Genomic DNA, 23,738 nt, shown 5'->3' on the forward strand with positions numbered 1-23,738 from the left:
TCGCTGTATTTCCGCGTCTCGGGGAAAAAACCAAAATTCGGTGCAATCTCGAAAATTCCGTGAGAAACGAGACTGTTTTAAAAGTAAGTTTTCATACTTACAGACAAAGAATTTAGGCAATTAAAATATGATATTTTCATTATGGTATTTATTACCTAACACAAATTATAAAATGAAAAATTATTTTACATTTATTTCTTTTCATTATAAAGTGTAAGTCCCGAGACAGAACATCTAGATCGAGTCCCGATAATGCCATAAATAGTCGAGACTCGAAATTTTCGAGATTAATATTCCCGAGATGAAAGCCCTAGTACAGTCTTAGCCTCCCTTAGGACGTTTGTGTTTCAATCTGGCGTCACGTACCTACGTATTTCTTTGATTTCTAAGTTACGTACATTTGTGAATTTTAAGTAGCAATGTCAGCGCATGGACTAAACCCTTTCCAGCAGTTGGACAGATAATGAGTATTACTCATTCTCACTCATGACTTCACAACATGCAGACTCATGACAACATACAGTCACAATACAGTTGAAAGAGTGAACTGTACCTAATATACGTAATAAATTACGTATAGGTACATGTTACATATATATAGGTAGATATGTAAAGAAATACATTAGTGCTAGTGTCGGCATAGCCGAGCGGTAATTGGATTGTCTGGCGGCCAATGGTTGTCGCGCTTCATCGCACTCGGACACAACATTACATCAACCTACGCTGCTACACAATGCCGTAAATACTGCCTACTCGTGTGTGAGTGTAACTTGACGCTTTGATCATCTTTTTGAACTGAACTTGAATTGAAGTTGTGAATAAAATGTCACTGTGTTACACGCAAACATACAGATTACTCTCAAAATATTTATAAATAATAAAAAACATAAGATACGAACTGTGGTTAGTCCAATTTGTCAGTGGTAAGTGTTGATGTAAACAATGCCGCGTGTTCGAACTTAAGCCTTTATTATATGATTTACATTAATTGACTTGATAGAAAAGGAAACCTTGGCGCACCTCTACTTTTTAATAGCATCTGTCAGAAACTTATGTCCAAGTGCCGCTAACAGCTTATCGTTGCGACATCACATCAATAGAACGGCGTGTGTATTGTTTCGCGGCGGTAGGCATCCATCGATCCGTCGATACCTCTTTATTTACACTACCGAACAATCTTGGCTCTCCCTCTCTCCCTACACAAACACCGCCCGAACTTCTTTCTATTACGCAACAAAAAAAGGACGGTGCGACCCAAGACATGTGCGAAGAAAAGAGACGGCACGACGCGCCATCTTAGATGCAGCCTGTGTACCAAAAGTTAGCCAATAACTTGGTTTGAGTCCCAATAAAAGGACGTGTCTGCGTTAAGATGGCCAAGATAAACGGGACTTTATGCTTTAGCGGGTTAAGTGTGTTTTCTTTTGAGGGTAGGAAGTGAAATTAATAATGTTCGTAGGATAAAGGGCGCTGTCGGGCGATGGCGTCTGGTTTTGAAGTCCTTTAATATAATAAGCCCTATTAGTTTGCTCGAGTTGTGTGTAACAGTTTGTTTTCTTTGTGAGCGAGGAGGGGTCGCTGAAAGAGAAGGTAGCTGTTATTATCATAATTACCACTTTTCACTTTTGAGTGCGGCGCGGGGCGCGCGGGGCGCACGGGGCGCACGTCGGGAACAAAAATTTGCTTCTGAGCATTTAGAAATTATTTATTAAGGGTTGTAACTTACCCTAAATACAACCCTAATATTCAAAACTCATGAAATACCAAGTTAATTTTCAAGTCAATTGCGTGAAAAACCTATGAGTGTTTATTTTATGCTTGAAAAATAATGTCCCGAGAAGGTATAGAATAAGATAAGTAAGTTTATTTGTGTTAGTCGAGTGGGCACTTATATTCCGAATGGCACAAATAAAACATCTCCGCACTTCTGAACCTTTATTAAGACGCGTAGATGAAGACAAGGTTGTAAATCAAAGAAGAGAGTGTACGATTCAAAAAGCCTTAAACTATCAAGCCAAACTAGAAGAAAACGCAACCCATAACATCAACTAACAACATAAAATAATTGCTCCCAGCAGTCAATTGTTTCGCCATTTAACAACCAACAACATCAAAATCGAATTATCTCAAATCGAGTCCCCTTTCCCTCTTCCCCTCTAGTTCCCCCTGCCTTCCCCCACAGGCCCGGCAGACTCCACGCATCAATCTCTCGCGGGCCGCAGTTGATCCGCAACTAAATTAACTGTCCGCAAACAACCTCATCCACCCTGCACCACCACTCACACACGACAATCAACCCTATTACCAAGCAATAAAATCTAATTTTCCCCGCTCCTTAATAGAGCAATTCATTTTCCCGTTCAACTCATTAAGTGGAAAGTTACTTTGTTGCAAGAGTCGTAAGATTGAAAATTGGATGTAACGAAACGTTTATCTCTTGATTTCGTTCTATCTTCACATCATTTAACCATAATATAACTTCGTAACGACGTAACTCAAATCTATGATCGAACAATAATGGACTTTAGAAAAACGTAATAAGGTAAATAATTGTTCACAATGAACACAACAGGGCAGGACTTGGTTTTTATTCCATTCATTAACGAGATATTTAGCGCAACTGGGCGTAAGTGCGCGTGGCTGCGTCTCACCGAATGGCACTTACGTCACGACCAACATTTTGGTGTCTGTTTGTAGCTAATTAGGGCTGCTTTTCGTTACGCTACTTTGTCTGCTAATTCAGAATGTGAATAGCTTTCTGGTATTGCGTTTTTGTAGCTTCAATTAAAATTCTTTCTTTTTCTCATTTTAAATTTTTATTGAATTGATATTCAATTATTTTTTGTGAAATTACTCCACTAGTTTGTTATGATTATTAATACAAAGATCGAACACTCAGAAAAAATTGCTTCGATACGGCCGGATTCGAAACGACCGACGTCTTCTAGCCAGACGTTCAACGGGCACGGTATGCTAGAAGACGTCGGCCGGCCGGATCGAAGGAATTTTTTCTGAGTGTTCGATATTTGTATTAATAATTCTTGTTCTCATACTTGTCACAATGCATGAATGGTGTTATTGCATTGTAGTCAGATCATAAAAAGACAATAATTGGACAAAGGCGTGTGAATTACTTTAGTGGTCAAGTCTAATCATTCGTAGTAATCTTTCTCAAGCTCTGACGGACTTTTGGTTAATTGCCAAACGCATTTAGATCAAACTCGGTGGACAGAGTGTTTGTACTTCGGTCGTGTATGGGGTACTGCTACCACCTACGGGATGGTTCTGCTAAACATCAACTGGCCATCTTGGAGTCTTAGAAGTGAAGCTGCAGAGCTTGAACACAGTCGTAAAGTTGCCTGCTTTACTGCTTATGAGAGAGTGCGAGGGAATTGCACTAATTTATTCTGCCTTCCCCTTTCCATCATCGAGGGTCCAGACGTAGGGTGGGGTTCCATCCCTATGATGTGGATATTCCAAAGATTTGCACGAAGCGTTCCCTTCCACCACATTTATATGGCGAACGATTATGGAGTGATAAGTCCCTTCCTGCAGACTTATTTTCTGTACGGTATATGTAACTTGAGACTTTCAAGGCGAGAGTGAATAGCCATTTTTTAGGTGTGCAGACTTCATCGTCTTTTTGAAGTCAAATGTGCATATTTTTCTTATTGAAAAAAAAAACTAGTATTTATTAATACTAGTTTTTTTATAGGTATTAGTAAAAAAATCATTCAAAAACTCATTGACTTACAATTATATGGACGTCGGGTCCGCGCAAAAAAGTGTCCGCACTTGTAAGGCGCTAAAATCGTATACAGAGCGCCAAACTCCGCTTTAGTCTTCATTTGTTCGACTGACAGCGCGATACTACGATGACATTACAATTTAAATTTCGAATAGGTTGACTTGGGACATTTTTTTCGTGGTTTTTGTATTAGACCCGTCGCCCATTTATTTGTAAGTCAATGCAAAAACTGCTAAAATTCAAAATCTGTACGTGTACATACGTCAAAGTCGTCACTCTTGTAAGATGATAAATGTGTGCTACGTCAGACGCGTGTCAGACGTGTGATGGCGTATTGTCACACGACTTAATAACGATTTGTTTGTATTTGCCTTGAAGATTATCCATTGCCCCTCCGAAGCTGTTTTGCACAATATTCATAAACCTTTGTAACTATTACAATTATTACTGGCTGTCCTGTTTCTACTTTTGCAGTTCGGCTTCATAGAGCGTCGTTCGGGCCGAGTGAGTTTAGAATTTATTTTTTTCTTCCGATACTTTAAGTAAATAAAAGTTAATAAGTACTGACATTCTATAAACACCCCATGAGCGTAACCAACGTAAGGTAAGAAGAGTTTTAAGTGTAAAAGAATAGATATCTGAAATATTTATACTAAAAGCAATAAATAAAAAAAGCCGAATCTGAAAATCGATCTCAGCTTTGCAACTACTTCCCATTGAAATGCAACAACCGACTCCCACAATAGGGGATTCATTGCCTGAGCATAATTTGAGATCTATTAGCTTCGCCACGCGACTCTGTTTGCCGAACGCACTGAGCCAGCACCGAGCGAAGTGAGCCACCGCCTATTAACAGTAAACACCGAGTCAGGGGTCCTGGCCGATGGTACACACGCGGCTTTTTTGTTACAAATAACGCGTTTAGTCGAGGGGAGAAGTTAATTTCGTTGAAGGTCTACGTATCATAATGAGAGTCGACGGATTAGTATTAATTTAGTTACGAATGATTATCGAGGTCATTTACAATTCGCGTGAAATTGAATTCAACGCTGCAGAGGCCTATTTACGACTGTGGACTATAATATACGTTAACGCGGTGCAGTGCGGCGATGTTCAACTTCTTCTTCTATACAACAAAATAATTTTCTTGACTAGACCTAATAATTTCTGAGATTAAATGGTTTTTCATTTTAATGATTCCAAATGCACACGTTGTTCAAAAACCGTTATTTTTGAACGAATTATTATTTCGAATATACCTCGTGATGAATTTTGTCAAAAATTACAATAAAAATAATCAATGAATTTTGAATGTTTATTCAAAGCAAGCAATTCATTCCTTTTGAACTAATGTTTAAAGCAATACCATTTGAATAACATACACCATTAAATAAATTAAAATCAACCAATTGCTTGATTGAGTTTTTGAACGTCAAATTACCAGCGATTGAATAATCAAACTCCATTATGGAATCAATCGAGCGAGCAGTGTCGTGACAAAAAAGCGGAACAAATGACTGGCGTGTTACAATGCTCAAAATAATTGAGTAAAGGCGGTGAAACACTACAATTACCTGATTTTAGAGCTTTGCAAAATTTTGTAAGTAATTAAAAATATAATTTCGCAACTATAAGGCAACGCGTACCGAAAAAGACAAAAGCGTTAAAAATACAAAAAAATTACTTTTGTATAAAGTAATAAATATGTTTGATCGCAGTTTGTATTCACATGCGTATTCAAATTTAACTGAAACAGAGGCCCTAAATGCAAGAATTGGGCTTTGAATTCCATAAAAGGGTATCGCAAAAACAATATAACATGTACCCAACCCCTTCATTCATACGAAATTTATCAACTTTGTGGGGAATTCATTAAATCCACGCGAGGGTACGGCGGCGGTGGACGCGGGCAGCGGGGAAAGGAGGGGCTACCTTTTTAATTGCACTTTTTCCGAAGCGAAGTTTCGATTTGCATTGCAGATTGTTGTTGTTCGAGGACTTAATTGGTATTCAATATTCCGAATTACGCGATACACGACGACTGTCCTAGTATACGGTGATGGGTTATTAGGTACCTAGCTAGATTTGTTTGCTAGCGCGTAATCAATATATGAAACCTGTATTTTATAGCCTGTCACGTTTGCGTTGTCTGCAGTGTTAATAATATGAGCATTGACAAAACGTGAAGACATGATACAACAAATACGTAGGTATATGGCCTAGCCTTAGCGAGAAGTAAGATAAGGTTCGGTGCACATAAATTTATTTACAAGCAGAAACAATAGTGAAAGGAGAAAGGAATTCGAGAACGATGCAAAATTTTAGAAGCAAGCGGCCAGGAAACAGTTAAGTGATAAAAAGGTGGGATGGCCATGAAGGAGGTCAGCATCGTCAGATAGTCAGATTGTCCCTGTTGTTTATAAATATAAACCATCAAGTGACGGGACGAACCTGAGCCTGGCGGTAAGCTCCACGCCTGTCCATAACAGTTGCAATGACACTCAGACCTTTATCATAGCACAAACAGTCATACAAACAGACGGATACACAGACAGCTCTTTTCATGTTATGGGATTAAAAAGATGCAGTAATGTCTGGAATTGTTGACTGTACTTGTTATTCTATTTTAAACAAATGGCTAATGTGTCCTTGTCCGTTTTAGCGAGACATTTCCAATAATGCAAAAATAACTCTGTCACTATTGACAAAGCGGAATGGCTTGTTGGTTGTTCATCGTCATTACGTCATCTCGTATGTTCACAACGCGTCATTCCTGTGTCAATAAAGCACCCGTTTTGATTTAAATTAATTGCGTTTTGAATACTCCTTTCGTTATAAATGAACAATTACGATTAAGAATTTTTACAGTTTAAAAGATAGCTTGGTGACCCAACTGTTCCAGTTTCACAGAACACTGACTTCCGCGAAAAATAATTTATTATTGGACTAAGGTAAGGAATATATATAAACTGGATGCCGTGACAGATCGGATGATCTCAATTTAAAAAGAAATACATAGTAGTAATAAATATGTAGTCGAAACTTCTCGGAATTTCTTTTGCCCGAGTACGTAATTTTAAGCATAGAAATAAGTGTTAATAAACTTCAGAGAAATATGCAAAAAACTTCAAAGGAAAAGAGAGCAAGATCAAAGTAAGCGAGGGGCAAGGGTGCGGGGGGAAGCAAAACAAACGTTTAATTACAGATTTGCGAGGAAGTCCTTTGTGGGATACTTTGGGGACGTACTACCTCTGGATCAAAGTTGCGTAAGTCAGATGATGTAGAATAACGACTGTAACAGACGTATATTCAACAGCATTCGTTCATTGTCATACGTCCCACTGCTGGCCAGGGATCCCCTTTAAAAAGAGGGTTTTGGTAATAGTCCATCATGCTGGCTCAAAGCTAGTGGCGACATGTTCTCAAAATGTTGGGAATCTTCTTCGACATGTAGATTTCACCACGATGTTTCTCTTTCATTATCATCATCATATCAGCCGGAACACGTCCACTGCTGAACATAGGCCTCCCTCAAAGATTTCCAGACCAGCCGATCGGACGCGACGGATGTTTCTCTTTACCATGAAAGAAAGGTACAGCTACTAAAGTATTAAACTAAAACGTTTTTCAAAATTTTTTATTAGCGAACGCTGAAAACTGAGGCTATCACCCCAAAAAGAAAGCACTGATAGTGATGTCTAGGATCAGCCTCTGTAATAGTAAAGACGGGGAACAAGAACTCACGTGTCAATTTCCTTTAGGAAAATATGTTGTCATGAATATGTCATATTATGCAAGCTAAGTCGTTACCGCCGTAACCTCTGCGTCAAACCAAACATAGTGTCCATAAATGCGTAGGTACCTTGATCTAAACAAAAAATACTACGTCACTGAACCCTTTGTTATAAAAAACCAATTGGTATAGGTCACAAATTCAGTGATTAATTCAAAGTTATCGAATGAATGACGATGTACAGTCAGCAAAAAAAATGATTAAATAAATTATTAAGGTAGTAAGATATTACGTACTTTACTCGTCAAAACCTCTGTAACAACTCACAAAGAACTATTTCTCAATCTTGATAACGAACCTAATTCCAATGTTTTAAATTTCACGAGTTAAATTGATGTGTTGTAAATATAGTAACGACAAATTATTCTACATGCGGTAATTAATAAATGATTATTTTATGTACCTCTGACACTCGTCAGTCCGTATCCGTCTTCTAATAAAATTTGTCTAGATGCCTATTTTGATAACCACCAATGAAAAAGTTTAATAAGTATCCCTAAAGAATTAAGAATAGCAGAGCTTTCGTTTGAACACGTGGCGACGCGTGTGACGTCACGTGCGTGACGTCAAGCGACGGTTAATTTAGTGCACGGTGTCGGGTTGCAAGTTAGTTTGCTGCTTACTGTGGTTCCCTAGAGGTCGAAATCAAGAGACTCACATTAGACTTTTCCTGTGACGTGTTTCGCGTCCATCTGAAACGAACAAGCTATCCAATATATTTTTATTTACATTCTGAACCATTACAAATTACCAGTGAGATCGTCCACAGCCACCAAACAGGCGGCAGGGCCTTACCCGCTTACACGCGTGAACTTACTCCACCCGGGGATAATTAAATTTCCACTCCAGTTTTTCCACCCCCTCTGTTTCTTTCTGAAAGATGATACTCTGGTTCGCTGAATTCGTTTGGGTTTGCAACCTGCAGAATTGTTACAGATACTTTCAGAAAACAGAGCCTTCACCGTTTGTTATCTTATAACTAACACATACATCTCTACATGACTAACGTCGTCTTCAGGGTTACAAGTAGGAAGCTAGGTTGAAAGCTTCTTTTCCATTTAAACGCCCAGAATATTCCAAACGCTCTCCTTTCTTAATAAAACACTGCAAATATAGCATATTTTTAGTTTTGATTTTTGGAGATTTGAAAATTTTATACAATAGTGATAATTGTATGGGCCAGGCAGTTTTCAATAATAAGGTAAAATGTAAATCTTGAAATTCCGTATAATTTATTCAAAAATTTTTTACGAGAATGACATATGTCAAGTTTATAAAAAGAATATTACGCAACAAAGCAGTTTCAACTTAAGCCTAAATATGCCCCCGGGAGTAACTAGCCCTTGCCAAATTCCTTCCTCCGATCGGTCAGTAAGATTCCTTAATCGACGTTAGAAGTAACTTGCATCAACCTTTTGTGTTCATATAAAAACAATAACTTTGTAAATTTATGATTGGACTGTAATATAATGGGATGCTTTGATATGGGGATTGGGAATTGTCCGAACTACCTCCTACGCGCATTAGTTAGTTCTCATCTAAAAAAATTGCAAATTTAAGCACAGGTCTTTTTTTTTGAAATGATGCCATTTGAGATATTTTAATTATATATGCTGAGGACTTCATTAGCTCATCTTCATTAAGGAAAGTTGTTGTTGGCCCTGTTTTATACATAAATTAACGAAACACGTCCGAGCCTAGATAGGTTCAAAAAACGGTCAAAATTAATAAGTGCGCTTGGATTATAATTTTGTTGGAAATTACTGAATTTAAAATTATATTCGATCGACATTCCGGCAAAACTGTCACAGAAGTAGGGGTTTGTAGGCCACTGTGATTCATCCTCCTGCAAAAAACTCGGTCCTGACCACCACATATCAAGTGAGTGCATGACCTTAACATTAAATCCGCGATATATTAAGTCTGCAGGATTCCAATGAGTTGGTACATGCCTCCACCTCCCATTCCCGGTTTTATACATTATCTCGGCTACACGGTTCCGAACAAAAGGCTGTAATTTGGAAGGAAGCATTTGCCGCCAACCTAAAACGATAGTCGAAGCCGTCCATAATGTAACCGAGCGAATGTTTGCACGTAAGGAATTTATAGCTTTTTCGTAAAGACGCACACCAAATAACGCGCCACGTAATTCGAGTCTGGGAATCGTGGTAGACTTTAAGGGTGCAACACGACTTTTACCCATTAGAAGTCGCACCAAAAATCCTCCATCCCCTCCGGCACTCCGAACACACAAGCATGCACCATACGCTCGCTCTGAGGCGTCAGTAAAGATGTGAAATTCGATGAACTTGTATGTACCACATAAAACGCGTCGCGGCACACGTAACTTACTTAAAATTGGCAAATCGTCCACCATCGCAATCCAAACCTTGCTAATATCTGGGGACAACTCATCGTCTCATGACAACTTAAGCAACCACAATCTTTGCAGCAACATTTTCATGCTGATAACACAGGGAGATAGAAGACCAAACACTTGCACAATTACTGACAACGTATCACGTTTTGTACTACCTTTTCAGAGCGAATGATCAATAGGGAAACATAATTCGTCTTGCGAACTCACCCAACCTAAACCCAATGTTTTACTTGGTTCATTATTTCCGATATTTAAATTGACTGACGACTGAACAGACTCTGTCACCAAAGAAGCTTCATTTGACTTCCATTTACGTAAAGGCATGCAATAAGAAGCAAGCTGAGAAGTAATCTTCTGCCGTATCTTCTTCATTTCCTTAAGATCGTCCTCTCCAGAAAGCAAATCGTCTACATAAAAGTCGTGTAAAATGATTTCACTGATATTCTTTTCTGTGCAATCAAGACCTATCTGCTTTAAACTTCTGATAGCAAGAAACGGTGCACTAGCTGTGCCATAGGTCACAGTGTTTAACTGATATGCTTTCAGAGGTTTTGATGGATCGTCTTGCCAAGTTATTTGTTGCAAATACCTATCGTCGGGATGAACGGCCACTTGTCTGTACATTTTTTCGACGTCAGCACCTATGATGTACCTATGTTGCCTAAACCTGAGAAGGATGGACAATAGATCGTCTTAAATTGTAGGCCCCTCCATTTGCAAACTGTTTAACGATACACCTGTTTAACGATACACCTGTGTCCATGATGCGGTATATAATGAGCCTTACTTGTCAGTTCAGTCTCTGTCATGTAATCTAAAAGTTCATATTCGGCCATAAAATCTTTAAACATTTTGCCTAACAAAGGTTGCTTAACGAGCCTTTTATTCAAGGACAGCAAACACCTTTTCGCTTTAACGAACGATTCTCCTAATAAACGTGGAGACACAAAATCCGCCATCATCCAACCGAGTTGTACTTTTTACAAAATTTTCCTCACATAATTTCACGAATTGATTCGAAACATGTCGTGCAAAAATTCGACTTAAATATGTGAGTTATCCGTTATTTTTAGTTAATATGTCTGAGTATCATGGTGGTTTTGTATTTAAAATAATTTCTTTTCTTGAGAATGAAAACATGACTGAGGGCAAACTTCTTCTAGCTGGGAAAACCTCGTGAGATGGGTTTGAATGTCATCGTTTGATTTGTCACTGTCGTGTGAACCTACCGTTACAAAATTACATTTGATAAATCGTGAAGAAGACACGATAATCCCGTCAACTTGCCCAGAAACTAGCCACCCTAGCTTAGTTTCAAAGAGAATAGGTTTCCCCACTCTTAACGTTATTCGATTCGATCCCAACACGTCCCTAAATAGGTCGTCACCAATTAATAAGTCTATAGCCTGTGGCTTATGCACGTTGGGATCGGCCAAACAAACATTCGAAGGCAGATCAAGGTTAGTCAAATGTATCTGATGACAAGGTGTGTTGTCTGGAATGGTAGGTAAAACGAAACACTGAAAACTCGTCGAATAATCACTATTGAACGATTCCATTGACACGCGACACATTTTACTTATATGAGACGTAATACAATTGATTCCCGTAATAGATTGATCTGTATATTCAACAGGTATCTAAGGTTAATTTTTGGAACATATCTTCAGTAATAAAACTGGAAGTACTACCGCTATCTAAAACAGCACGAGCCATATCCTCGGCGCCATAAAAATCATATAATGTTACCAACGCGGTGGATAACAACACATCGCTTTGTTTATTATTATAAAATCTCCAAAGCACGTAAATTTTTATTTATATGATCAATTGTACGTTTCAAACCGACGGACGATTCCTTTGAAATTCGTAATATTAAACAATGCGGAAACGTGATTTTATATCGACAGTCGTTTATTGTCATACCTGTCACACAGATACAATATTAAGTGAAAAGTAAGATCTAATTTTTATTTGAACCTATTTTATTTGACAAGGCAACGGTATTGTTTAAAATAACTAAATGAGTAACAAGACAGCAGTACATAGCATATAGTCTTGCTAATGCTATAATCAACACACAATTATGGTTACAAGTAATAATAAGTAATTATAAGCAGCTGAGAGAAAAGGTCATAAAATTCTTTATAACCTGACTTTAACACGAATGTTTCGTTATTTTAACTTTAAGTCGTCGTACTGATTTCAGTAGAACATACAACGAATAAACGAAACTGAGCCATATACGAGTGCATATAGAAATGTTTTTGCTAAAATTGACACGAAATGAACACAAACCATCAATTTAACTTTTAGCAAAACGTCTTCTCTCACTGGAAAATAATCTAAATAAAATATGTACCAACTGACCTTATGAAATTAACGATTTACATTGTAAATACTACGTGGCATTAAGCACAAATGAAATTATTAAGAAGTATTTTAAAGACCAATCTCAACCAAAAATCGAAATTCGTCTCATCAAGAGTGATGGTGTATGATCTTTCCGTTCGTGCAGATGTAATTTATTAGTTTAACCGCTTAAGTCGTATTCAACTCCGGATACTTATTTTCTTAAATTTACCAGAATCCGACTACGATCCAGGGCCATGCAGGGGCCAGCCAGGTTTCAATAATAAGGTCCAATGTAAATCGTGAAAGTGCGTATAATTCAAAGTCAAATTCGAAATCAAAATAATCTTTATTTCATAGGTAAGCAATATTACACTTGAAATCGTCACAATGGTTAAACTCTACCGCTCATTCGTAAGGCAGATTCCCCTGAGAAGAATGAGCAAGAAACTCTAGGGGTTGCTCTTTGTAAATAACATTTACAATATTTTTTTTTTATTTGAAACATCAGAGATCGAGACTACCTCCATGAGCTAAACGGGTTACTAACACGGATTTTTGTCACCCAAGTACGCTGAAGTTGTATAATAACCTTTAGTATAAAGTTTTTGTTTCACTATAGTTTTAAACCTCGTGAAAGGCAAATTTTGTATATCAACCGGAATCTTGTTATAGAAGCGTACACATTGCCCCTTAAATGATTTTTTGACTTTGTGAAGACGACTATCAAGAAAAGCTAGTTTATTTCTATTCCTCGTATTAATGTTATGTCTGTCACTATTTTTCATAAATAAATTACTATTCCTTTTAACATAATTTACATTTTCACAAATATAATTTATGAAAATGTAATTTATTATATTTATAATATTTGTAATTTATAATAATATATAATTTATTGAACCATTTTTTTACGAGAATGACATGCCAAGTTTATAAAAAGAATATTGCGCTTCAAAGCAGTTTCACTTAAGCCTAAATAATAATAAAGTAACAATGTACTCTTTATCGTAATTAACAGTCTATAATTATAATTTGGTATATATAATTATAATTTTAGTAATAGGCATTGAGTTAGTAAATTTTGTTTTCATGACAGCGTAGTAGTATTAAAAAAAAACATATACGTTAGATACGTTCGTACCATTTTTACTTTCGTTTAGAAAATCGAAAGCAATCATTTTCTTTATTCTTTTTCGATTCCTTTCAATGGCAGTTTCTTTAATTTCAGTGTCAAAACATGCCATGTTTAAACAATTTAATTTTTATTCAATCGTAGTATACGTTTCTTGGTGTTGCAGTCGTTTACTAGCAGTAGCGCGCCTTGTGAAAGAGATCGTCCAGGGAAGTACTGCCACCTTACCCATTTTTGCCGCCAAGCAGTAATGTGAGCATTACTACGTTCCGGTTTTGAAGGGAATGGTGCTGGTGAAATTACAGGCACATGGGACTTGTCAACTTATGTCTCAGGGTGACTCAGGTCTTTGCGATTTAAAGCTCTGAGTGGCAATGCAACTGTTATGGACAGGCGTGTCCTTTACCACCAGGCGCATGACTTATACGTCCCGTTATTTGGTATCATAAAATAAAAAAGGTGCATGTTAATTTCCGAACACAGTGGACTGTGAATTTTGAAGGAAGAATATATAGGATATATACCTATATATACTTCCGTTGTTTTCTAGGCCCGGAACCTTTTAAGCAAATTTAGTACACCAAAACACTAGGACGGTGTTAAGCACCATTTTATAAATTAAAGTCAACATAACCTCGTAACAATTCTGCATTAAACGAATCCTACGTTTTTGATACCCCACGGTGAGTGGGTTTCTTTTCTTGTTAGTAGTCCAGTTTCAAAATCCAGTCATAGACTTCAGTGTTAAGTTCCAGTTGTAATTTGAACTTATTGTGTGTACTACCCACATTGTTAAATTCTGTGTAAGTTGATATGAGTTTTGGTGATCATATTATCCCGAGTGTCTCACTACCACCGGAATCTTGTAATAACATAAATTTACAAATTTGTACCACGTTGATTTTACATTCGCCTGTAACAATTTATGTGTTCTGGACTGCCTCCGAGAACATTAGAGTAAAAACCCAATAAGAAGGCAAACTGTATAGTGAAGTGCAACGACAATAAATAGGAAGATGTATCTGGCGCCCTTTAAAAATAAATTGTTTTAAGTATAATATTAGACAACATCACATTGGTATGTTGCTCTGACCCCAAAGTAAGTAACTAAAACATTTGTTTTATGGAAATTGGAATCAACGACGGGACCACAAACACCCAAAAAATATAGAAAAGTTACTTTTTCTACCTTGAGCCGGCTGGGAATCGAACCAGTGACCTCAGAGATGGCAGTACCACGAAAATCGGTGTGTAAGCCACCCGACCACGGAGGTCGTGTGTAGGTACAGAAACCACGAATACCTGCGTTATAAATTGCCAATTTCCAACAACTGCCCCGTATATTTCTTAATACATAAGTTTTGTTTATAGTGACCCTTCCTGTCAACCTCTTGGGTGTACGGGAAAGATACTATAACCTGTGCAAGCACGGGACCTTATAAATTCAGGTCCAGAATCCAGATCAGCCCGTGGACAGTGTTGTTGCAAACCATTGTCACAGACTTCATCCGGTTCTCTAAAGATTAGTGCCTCGGGTGAGCGGCCCCGGGTGCACGTACAGCACCCTCCCTATTTTCTAGATAGCTACCGGAGCTGTTGACACGCTCACTTCCCGATGCCTCCGCGTGCGTTTATCCAGTTCCTATTATTCCTGTACGGCTGGATCGACCGAAGGAGATCTAGCTGATCGTCTACTAGTTAATCTGACTAGTACCGGAGATGTCAGTCGTAGGGTCCGGACAAAACTTCCAACTTAAAGGGCAACCCGCGTTGCTCCGCACGTCCTTTCGTATTAAGCCCTCGTCCAAACCGCTACTAAGAAGTGCTAGCTGCGTGGGAGAGGGACGCCCCGGCCACACAATACCGGGGCAGACGAACATGTCCGTCCCTGCAGCTACAATACAACAGCACAACCCCCTAGTCTTCCCGGCAATCCCTATCCATCAGGTCGGTATATGCGGACAACCAACAAATTTACAACAGTACTTCTACCAAAAAATATCCTTATAATAATTTTACGTGACAGTGTTATTATCAGCAAATAAAACTTTTTCACGACTCTTTGGTCCCGCCGACACTCGAACCGCATTGTATAGGCATTGAATGCGCGCGCAACGCAATACCTCGCAAATTGGCCGGCTAATCGCCCCGGCGCAGCTTTTGAGCCAAACAATATGACAGCAAGATTTTAAAGTGCTGCTCAATTGGATAGTCATTGTGTTTCATTACGAATTGTAGGTACAATGTTTTTGAAGTTTTTTCATACACAAGTAAATCCGTAGTTTTCGTCTAACCCCTCGGAGGCGTGACAATAATATAAACTTGAAAAAGTTTGTCACATTAAACTGACCTCTTTTACAAGCCATCAAATGAAAAACAACAAATGAAATTAAAATTGCACATTTTCACACACAATTTCCATTTAACTGTATTATTTTAGGCGGTGAACGACACGTTTGACCACATTATTTTACTAAATTAATGTTATCTCAGGTAATTTTACCCGACGTCGGTAATTCCAAATTCAATTTGTGCCAGAGTTCTCAGAGGAAATGTACTAATTGTCCGAAGGGAGCGGAAATATCGTATTTTTAGGGTCCCTTCGGCCAGAAGCGAAATCCACACCAACATGATACGTACAGAACCGTATATTAACCACTGATTCTTATTATTTCTTTGTATTACGTGACCAGTATATCTTGAGTTTCATGTTCTTAAGCGGATGGTTCCAATCGCATAGAGATTGTAGGGTCAAGATAAACCGGGTGGGATATTATAACGCATTTAATTGAATTACCCTTATATTTGCTTGTTTCCTGTTTTTTTAATATTTTTTACAGGAAGGAGCTGACAAATTAATCAAATTATTCCAACAAAAGAACAGGGTTATGATTACGGTCCATTTATTATTGAATGCTTTTTTGTTGATTTTCTACGCGATTCAATAACGCAGTAGGTAATTCACTAATAGATCGTTATTTTTATTTGTAAAATTTAATTGAAAGGCTTTGTAAAGGTGTGTTTAGGAAATTAAGTGATGTACCGAAAATACGTATAGATGTAGAAATGGAAAATAATACCTACTACTGGGAGCGCAGCGAAGCCTTGTGTTACTGGATTCCTACCTGAAGAAGGTTTTACTCAATAAAACACGTAGTAATGCAACGATAGTGTCATGCCTCTATTTGAGATCACTCCTGGCTCAATTACGAGAGCGAGCGCTATTGCTGTGCTCTGAATGGGCACGTAACCCGACACCCGGCAAAGACGCCGCGCGAGTTCGCGGACGAGACTCGCCCGGGAGCCGGCGGCGACGCACCCGGCCAGGTGCAGCACCTTCCGCACAAATAATTACTATATCAATCTTGCTGACTACAGCTTTGGAATCAGGTGTATTCTTCATAAGATGACATAACTCAAACTTAGAAGACACGGCCTCGACTCACCGGTCTCCCGTTTCTCAGGAATACATAATGAGCATAGTACAACAGTAAATTTACCAATGTTTGCATTGTAGTTTTTTTTTTAATTTCTTTTGTGTGAAATCCACAAACGTTCAAGATTAACACTATTCTGCACAAAGATATTTTAGTAGCAGTCAGCTCCTTGTGAAAGACTTCGCCCAGGGAAGTACTGCCCCCTTACCTGTTTCTGCCGCCAAGCAGTAATGTCAGCATTACTGTATTCCGGTTTTGAAGGGTAAGGGTGCTGGTGAAATTACAGGCACATGGGACTTGTCAACTTATGTCTCAGGGTGACGGGCACAGTGGCAGTGCCCCCCACATCTTTGCCATTTAAAGCTCTGAGTGGCATTACAACTGTTATGGACAGGCGTGTGACTTGCCATCGGACCACGGCTTATTCGCCCCGTCATTTGATATCATTATTTAAAAAAATAGAGCAAGTCGTGTTTTCTTTTAACTAGTTGTGTTTAACTAGCTAATTGCTCGGATGCAAAGTGTAAATTTGTACTCGATGTAACTGCTGATGAACGATATTTAGTCACAAAATAATATTTGCTGAATGAGGTGTGACAAAAACAATTCAAAAATAAACAATACCTTTATTTCATAGGTTAGGAAATTACCCTTGAAACCGTCTCATTTATGAAACTCTTAGGGTCGTATTCTAGAATTCTACTCAATGCTCAAGTCAACACGAGCACTGGAAATACGACCCTAATGGCAGGGACTTGAGTATGATTTCGAGTGCTTTAAGCCATACTCAAATCCTGACTTGAGCATTGAGTAGAGTTCTGGGATACGACCCTTAGACACATAAGGTGAGGCAAATTTCTCTGAAAATAATGAGTAAGAAACTCAAGGGGTTGATCTTTGGAAATAAACATTTGTATGAAACCTGAATTTATATTTAAAGTAACATGTTAAATAAAGAGTGTCGTAAAAAATCTTCACAATATATGTATATCTACTTAGCACTAACAAAGCTATGGGTGTTTGGCAACAAACTAAACGAGGTACCTACTTGAAAACAGCCCTTCAGAAACGATCAGACGTGAACGGAGAACAACGCGTCATAAACACATTAGACATTAGATGTATTGAGCGGAAGCAGGGGCCAAGGGTGCGAGGTGCTGGAGGGAACAGGGTTGCTAACCGTGCACGGAAACTTCAAAATTAAAATATATATTAACAATCAGTTTTTTTTCAATGGTGAATGTATTCGTTGAAACTAATTACGTACTATCATCTCAGCGAAGGTAAAGTTCGAGCTAACAATTGAAGGAACTCTCAGTATTTAATACATTATGAGAAACCGATGCCATTCCTGAAAATATATAATGCAGTATGCCACGGTCACAACGACGGATCTGCATGAAAGCCTGTGGCAACCCTATGAGCCGAGACGTAGGCGGCCGCGGCGCCGGCGCCGGCCTCACGGGCTCGAACAACGCGAGAGTAATGACATGATCGAGATAAACACAATTTCCCCAGCGACACCCGCCGCTTCCCACGGGGGCGGTGCGACGTACAGTTGTATGCTTGTTGTGTATAGCTTAGATACATAGTAATATATGCAGATCATTACGTCGAAAAACATAATATATGTTTGGAAATTACACAACTCGTTCAAATGAGCAGACATTATCGTTATTGATTTCATAAACTTTATTTATTTAATATACATAAACACCCAGCCCGTTCAGTTCGAGCAAAATAAAAGTATAATTATTAGCAAATAAATGTGGTACCATTTAAACAGAAACATATTTTTAATAGCCGTGCCGTAGTAACCCAATGGGTTGACCTTTTTTTGAAATTTTATTTGAAATTTAACCATGACCTTTTCGGTGAAGGAAAACAACATGGTTTTCATTATGCTGCAGGTCGAAGAAGGTTCACGTGTGAAGTCCCCAACCTGCATTGGGCCAGGGTGGCGGACTATGACCTAAACCCTCGCTTGAGAGAGACCCGTGCCCAGCAGTGGGACGTATAAATGGGTTGATGATGATGGTTTTTTAAATGAGCACAAGACAGTAGGTTTAAACCGCTTTCACACTATACTTATAGATAGATAAGTGAGTGGTGCGAGGCGAGGACGCGCCGCCGGCAGCGAGTTAGAGCGCAATTAATAACTATTATAACTTGATCTTCGCCTGTGCGCTTTCATGCGGGACACGTCATTGTGCTTATGCACTAGAAGAGTCAATACATTTGGAATGGTGTCCAATTAACAATGAAATGGAAAGAAGTCCGGCGACGTTAAAGCACTACTGAACGTTTTGTTCGCAAAACATTACAGTCACTCACGAGCGTTGTTCTAGAGCAGGTACATCAAACAAATAAATAAATCAAAAGGACAATTTCAGTAACATTAGTCTTGTTTATTGTAGTTATAGGTACCAGTTCCCCCAAAAATTAAACCACAAAATTAAAATTAAATTCAATAAGACCGTTCAGCTGCACAATGTTGTGACGTTAAAAGCTGACTTTGTCCTTAAAATGGTGACGTAAACATTACCACTTTCGACATCAGTTTTCACGCTGTCAGAGTAAGGAATGAGTTTCCCAGCAACATGGCGAGAGGCCGGATCTGATTTGCCAACTTTTGATTCGAAACTACCACCTGCAATCGTTCCTGTGGCCCTTCCAGCGTTCTGTACAAGTCAGATCGCGCAATCGAGTTACCATGGGCGAGGTTAACGGCTCGTAAGCGACTAACGCGACTAACGGCGACTAACACTGTCTAACATAACTAGCGACTAACGAACTTACCCGCCGCTAATCGCTTGCGAGGTAGCAGGGGCGCTTTAAGCAACGACTACATTTTAGGTTATTAGATTTCGCTTTAAGTTCGTTATAATAGCAACTTTCAGAGAATTTAGAACGCAACCGGCAGCGCAACGGCATGAACACTCGGCAAATATAAAGTAGACACAAAGCCATCGACTCGAAATTTTCCTTTGAAAATTCTTAGCTATAAGAATTCCCCTGCGTCGCTTAAACTAGCCGAATACTACAGGTGTTCTTGTATTAGTGAACTGTTCCACTACACAAAAGTCATTGCAATGACGTCAACTAGGGCAATGCAAAGGCCTCTTGATACACACGAAAAAACGCCAACGACTGGCGTGGTGACCACGACACAACAATAGTGAAACGTGTACAAGATGATAAAGTACAGACCCTTTAATTTTGTAATATCAACACGTCACTCGAATACGAACGAAACGTATCGGTAAAAAAATAACATGATTCCATACAAGAGCTGTAATAAAGCGGAATATCGGTAATCGAGTGCGGTAATCCGCAACGAATCCTGGGATATCCCTATTAGCCGGATCTCGCGATCCCGCGCGCAGCTGGCTTGTTCACAGCGACATTTGTAATAATGCTTACATGTTAATGACCGTTTAGTGATATAAATAACATAGTTATTTTGTTGTTTTTTTACCTTGTATCTACATTTCGACAATGTTTGGTATTTAATACGCGACACGAAGTGTAAGAGCAGTGACAAAAACTTAAAACACTCCCTAGGCCGAATTACACATTTGATTACCAAATAGACAAAATACAGTCATTATGAATCAGTTACAAATTTTCACCATTCCAATTTCCGACCTTCATAAATTTATTATTATTCAATTAATAGATACACAGAAAAAAGGTTTTCTACTAATAAGAAAGAGCAATTTCTCAAAATATTTGCTAATTCTGAAAAAATATTTATTGAAAGTAATAAAATATTGTCATTACAAAAATACTGCTTATCTTTTTCTAATATAATTTTACTCTTAACTTTATTCTAACTTTTAGACAAATATATTCACTTCAAGATTTTATTTCATTTCTAATCAATTAATTGGACATTACTTACATCAAGAAATTTTTACCTCTTACATCAAATTTAAATAATCTTAAATGAATTCAAAATTTCTTGGGTATATTTTAAGAAAATATATTCTTAAACAAAAAAAGAAGTAGTTTTCTATTCAGATTAATATTCTAAATTCTAGAGTATATTCTTAAAGCAACATTTCGTTGCGTTTTCATAGTCAATGTTGTCGTGACATGTCGCCGAAGGAGCACGCGGTAACGATTATTTTTACTTGTGCTTGTCTAAAAATCATAAACAGTCATTTATCCAAAGAAACAATACGTAGTATCTCTAGTTTGTTAGGGTGTTATTTATAGTCATAATTTAAGAAATTTGGTTTCAGCATGAAATCAAACAACACTTGTAATAAGCACAACTTTAACATGCAATTAGTTCCATCACGCCACTGCTAGATGCTACTCTGAAACGCGCTATCGTTTTGTTAACTTCAATAGTATAAAGTCATCTCATATATTAGGAATTGATAATGCTTTCTGCCGCTGTAGCGTTTATACGTTTAAGAAGATTCCGTTCTAATTCTGCTACTTTAAGGTTTGATACTGAACTGTGAGCTTTCACGCTAGTGAGACATACTCTTGGGTCCATTACCTGTAAATTTACCCTTTTTAATATTAGAAAACAAATCTTTAGTCAAATAATTAAGTACATCTCAATTTTTCATTCTTTTTTTTAAAATCAATATCGGACATTTCTAATAACAAATAAATATTTTGTTAAATCTAGAGTGGTTTTGTGACTTGAAGTAAATTAATTTGCTCTTGGATTAAATATTTCTGTCTTATAACAAAAATACACTTTTGAGACGTTTTTTTACTATTATCAAGTAATTATTCTCTAGCGTCTATAGGGAGAAGATCGTTTTGTTGGATTTAATAAATTTGTCTTCATAAAAAGAATTTTGTCTTTTCTAAGTAATCTTGATAGGTTTGCAACGCCGATATTCTGCCGACACAAGATGATTGCGCAAGCGCTTGCACTAATAACGACAACTTCATTGATTTTGACTTAATGAAGCCTATTCGCTACCATCAAGTATATTTTCTAGAGGCCTACGTTCACCAGTGAGCTTTCGACTGGTACAACATTTTCATTACATCGAAATAAAAAACAAATTGAAATATCCATTATCATCATCACGGCAATACAAGCCCAATAAAGGGCGCTACACTTCGTAAAAGGGCGTTTTCACGCGTCGTTGAGTCTCACTTCTCCTGCTCATGGACACAATATTGCACTCACGATGAGTAAAATAAACTCGCTTTGCACAAATTATTCACTAAACTGCACCTTCACTGTGAGGCCATAGGATAGAAATTGACATTTTACGAGAAGAAACGCAGGAAATCGGGCGAATAGCTAGCCTTATATCTGAAGCCATAGAGTATAATTTGGAAGGTGATAGTATATAGTGGTCGCTATTCTATTAGTCGTAGGGTCACCATATATTTATTAATAGAAGTCCAATTATTACACAAACAATTATTGCTGAAGGAAATTTTTAAACGCTTGTGTAAAAAATAATACAGAGAGGCGAAAGGAAAAACTTTGCAACACAAAGAACGAAAATATATTAATGATTACCTATATAAAAACAACCATCGGATAGCGCACATTTACTAGGTTTTTACATCGACCTTTCTAGTCAAAATTACGTACTCAATTCAACAAACAATTTTGCAGGAAATGTTATTAGAGAAGAAAAACCAAATCATAATTAGTCTTCGCCCTATGTATTCAATATTATAGATCCACGAGCAATGTAGCGAATTCGATTACCATCGCACTTCTATTGCTCTCCTGATTTCCTCTCATCGCGGAACAACCATCATACGTAGACCTATCACAACGAACGAACACCTTCGAACTGGAACTTAAAATAAACTGGTCATTAAAACTTAAAAGACCTTTCATTCTCCATTATTCATTTCACCCGAGAGGTCACATTAAGATAGATATAACCATCCCAATTGACCCCTCCTTTTAAACGTGCTACTCTATTGAACGGTTCAAGTAATTTTGTTTTTTTGAAACAAGTTGACAATAGAAATACGTGTGACTGCTTTGTAAAAGAAATTAATTGCAACTTAGATGTTTGAGATAAGATTGCTTTTAAGATAATTTCTTTGTATGTACGAGGAGTTTAACAGTTTTGTTTCTTTTGTGATATTTGTAACGGAAATATGCGGGTGACGGGATTTGATGCTTCGATAATGAGGTAATAACACTTTATGTACAATATCACTTAGATCGGAATTATCAAATGAATTAGATGTATAAATTTTTAAAAAAACAACATTCGTCTTCAAAGTCAAACGTAGTTTTTTGATACTCACGGTATAGACTAAAAACAAACAACGTGCACACACAAATTAAATTTCACAAAATCGTGCTTGATACTAAAAACGATAATACTAGTTTTGTTTTGTGTGTTTTTCTGTCAGTTTCTCAAAAATGTTACTTTTCGAATTGCGTCACTTTATTACCAAGGGTGGAAACATAACTTTCGAAAATATGTTTCTTGTTAATACACATTACGTTTACCAAGTTAAGTTAGTCAAGCTGACGTAAACCTTGTTTGTAAATTAACGTGGGCACGTTCTAGACTGAACTCGTGGAGCTAGGGCACGGTATGTCTTTAGCGAGCGCGCGTCGCGACGGAAGTGTCGCCGGTAATTTGCTTAACTCGCCACTGCCACTAGCGGACACAGTGGACACTACACGCGACACTATCTCGAGCAAACGTTTATTTTTATTGTTTTCAGTGGATGATCTTCATCATTATTGCTCAGTGAATATAAGAGAAACTAGCAGACTGCTATAAACCAGTGACTGGAGCCGGATCTCTTCATTGTGTATAACAACTATAACAATGAAATATTTAGAGGATTTCTAACAAAAACAGGTAGTGATAGAACGAAACATGCAATAGACATTTTACAAAACAGTTTATAATGTCTCGGGCTTGATA

The 23,738-nt window shown here is 37.8% G+C and overlaps 1 protein-coding gene across 1 annotated transcript in view; it reads right to left on the bottom strand.

Annotated features, from left to right (window-relative positions):
* The window catches only part of LOC113227263 (retinal homeobox protein Rx1-like), a 66,860-nt gene that overhangs the window by 19,435 nt on the left and 23,687 nt on the right, over positions 1-23,738 (bottom strand). The window lies entirely within an intron of this gene.

This window comes from Hyposmocoma kahamanoa, unplaced genomic scaffold (assembly GCF_003589595.1).
Source record: "Hyposmocoma kahamanoa isolate Upper Pololo Valley unplaced genomic scaffold, ASM358959v1 204, whole genome shotgun sequence".
Lineage (NCBI taxonomy): Eukaryota > Metazoa > Arthropoda > Insecta > Lepidoptera > Cosmopterigidae > Hyposmocoma > Hyposmocoma kahamanoa.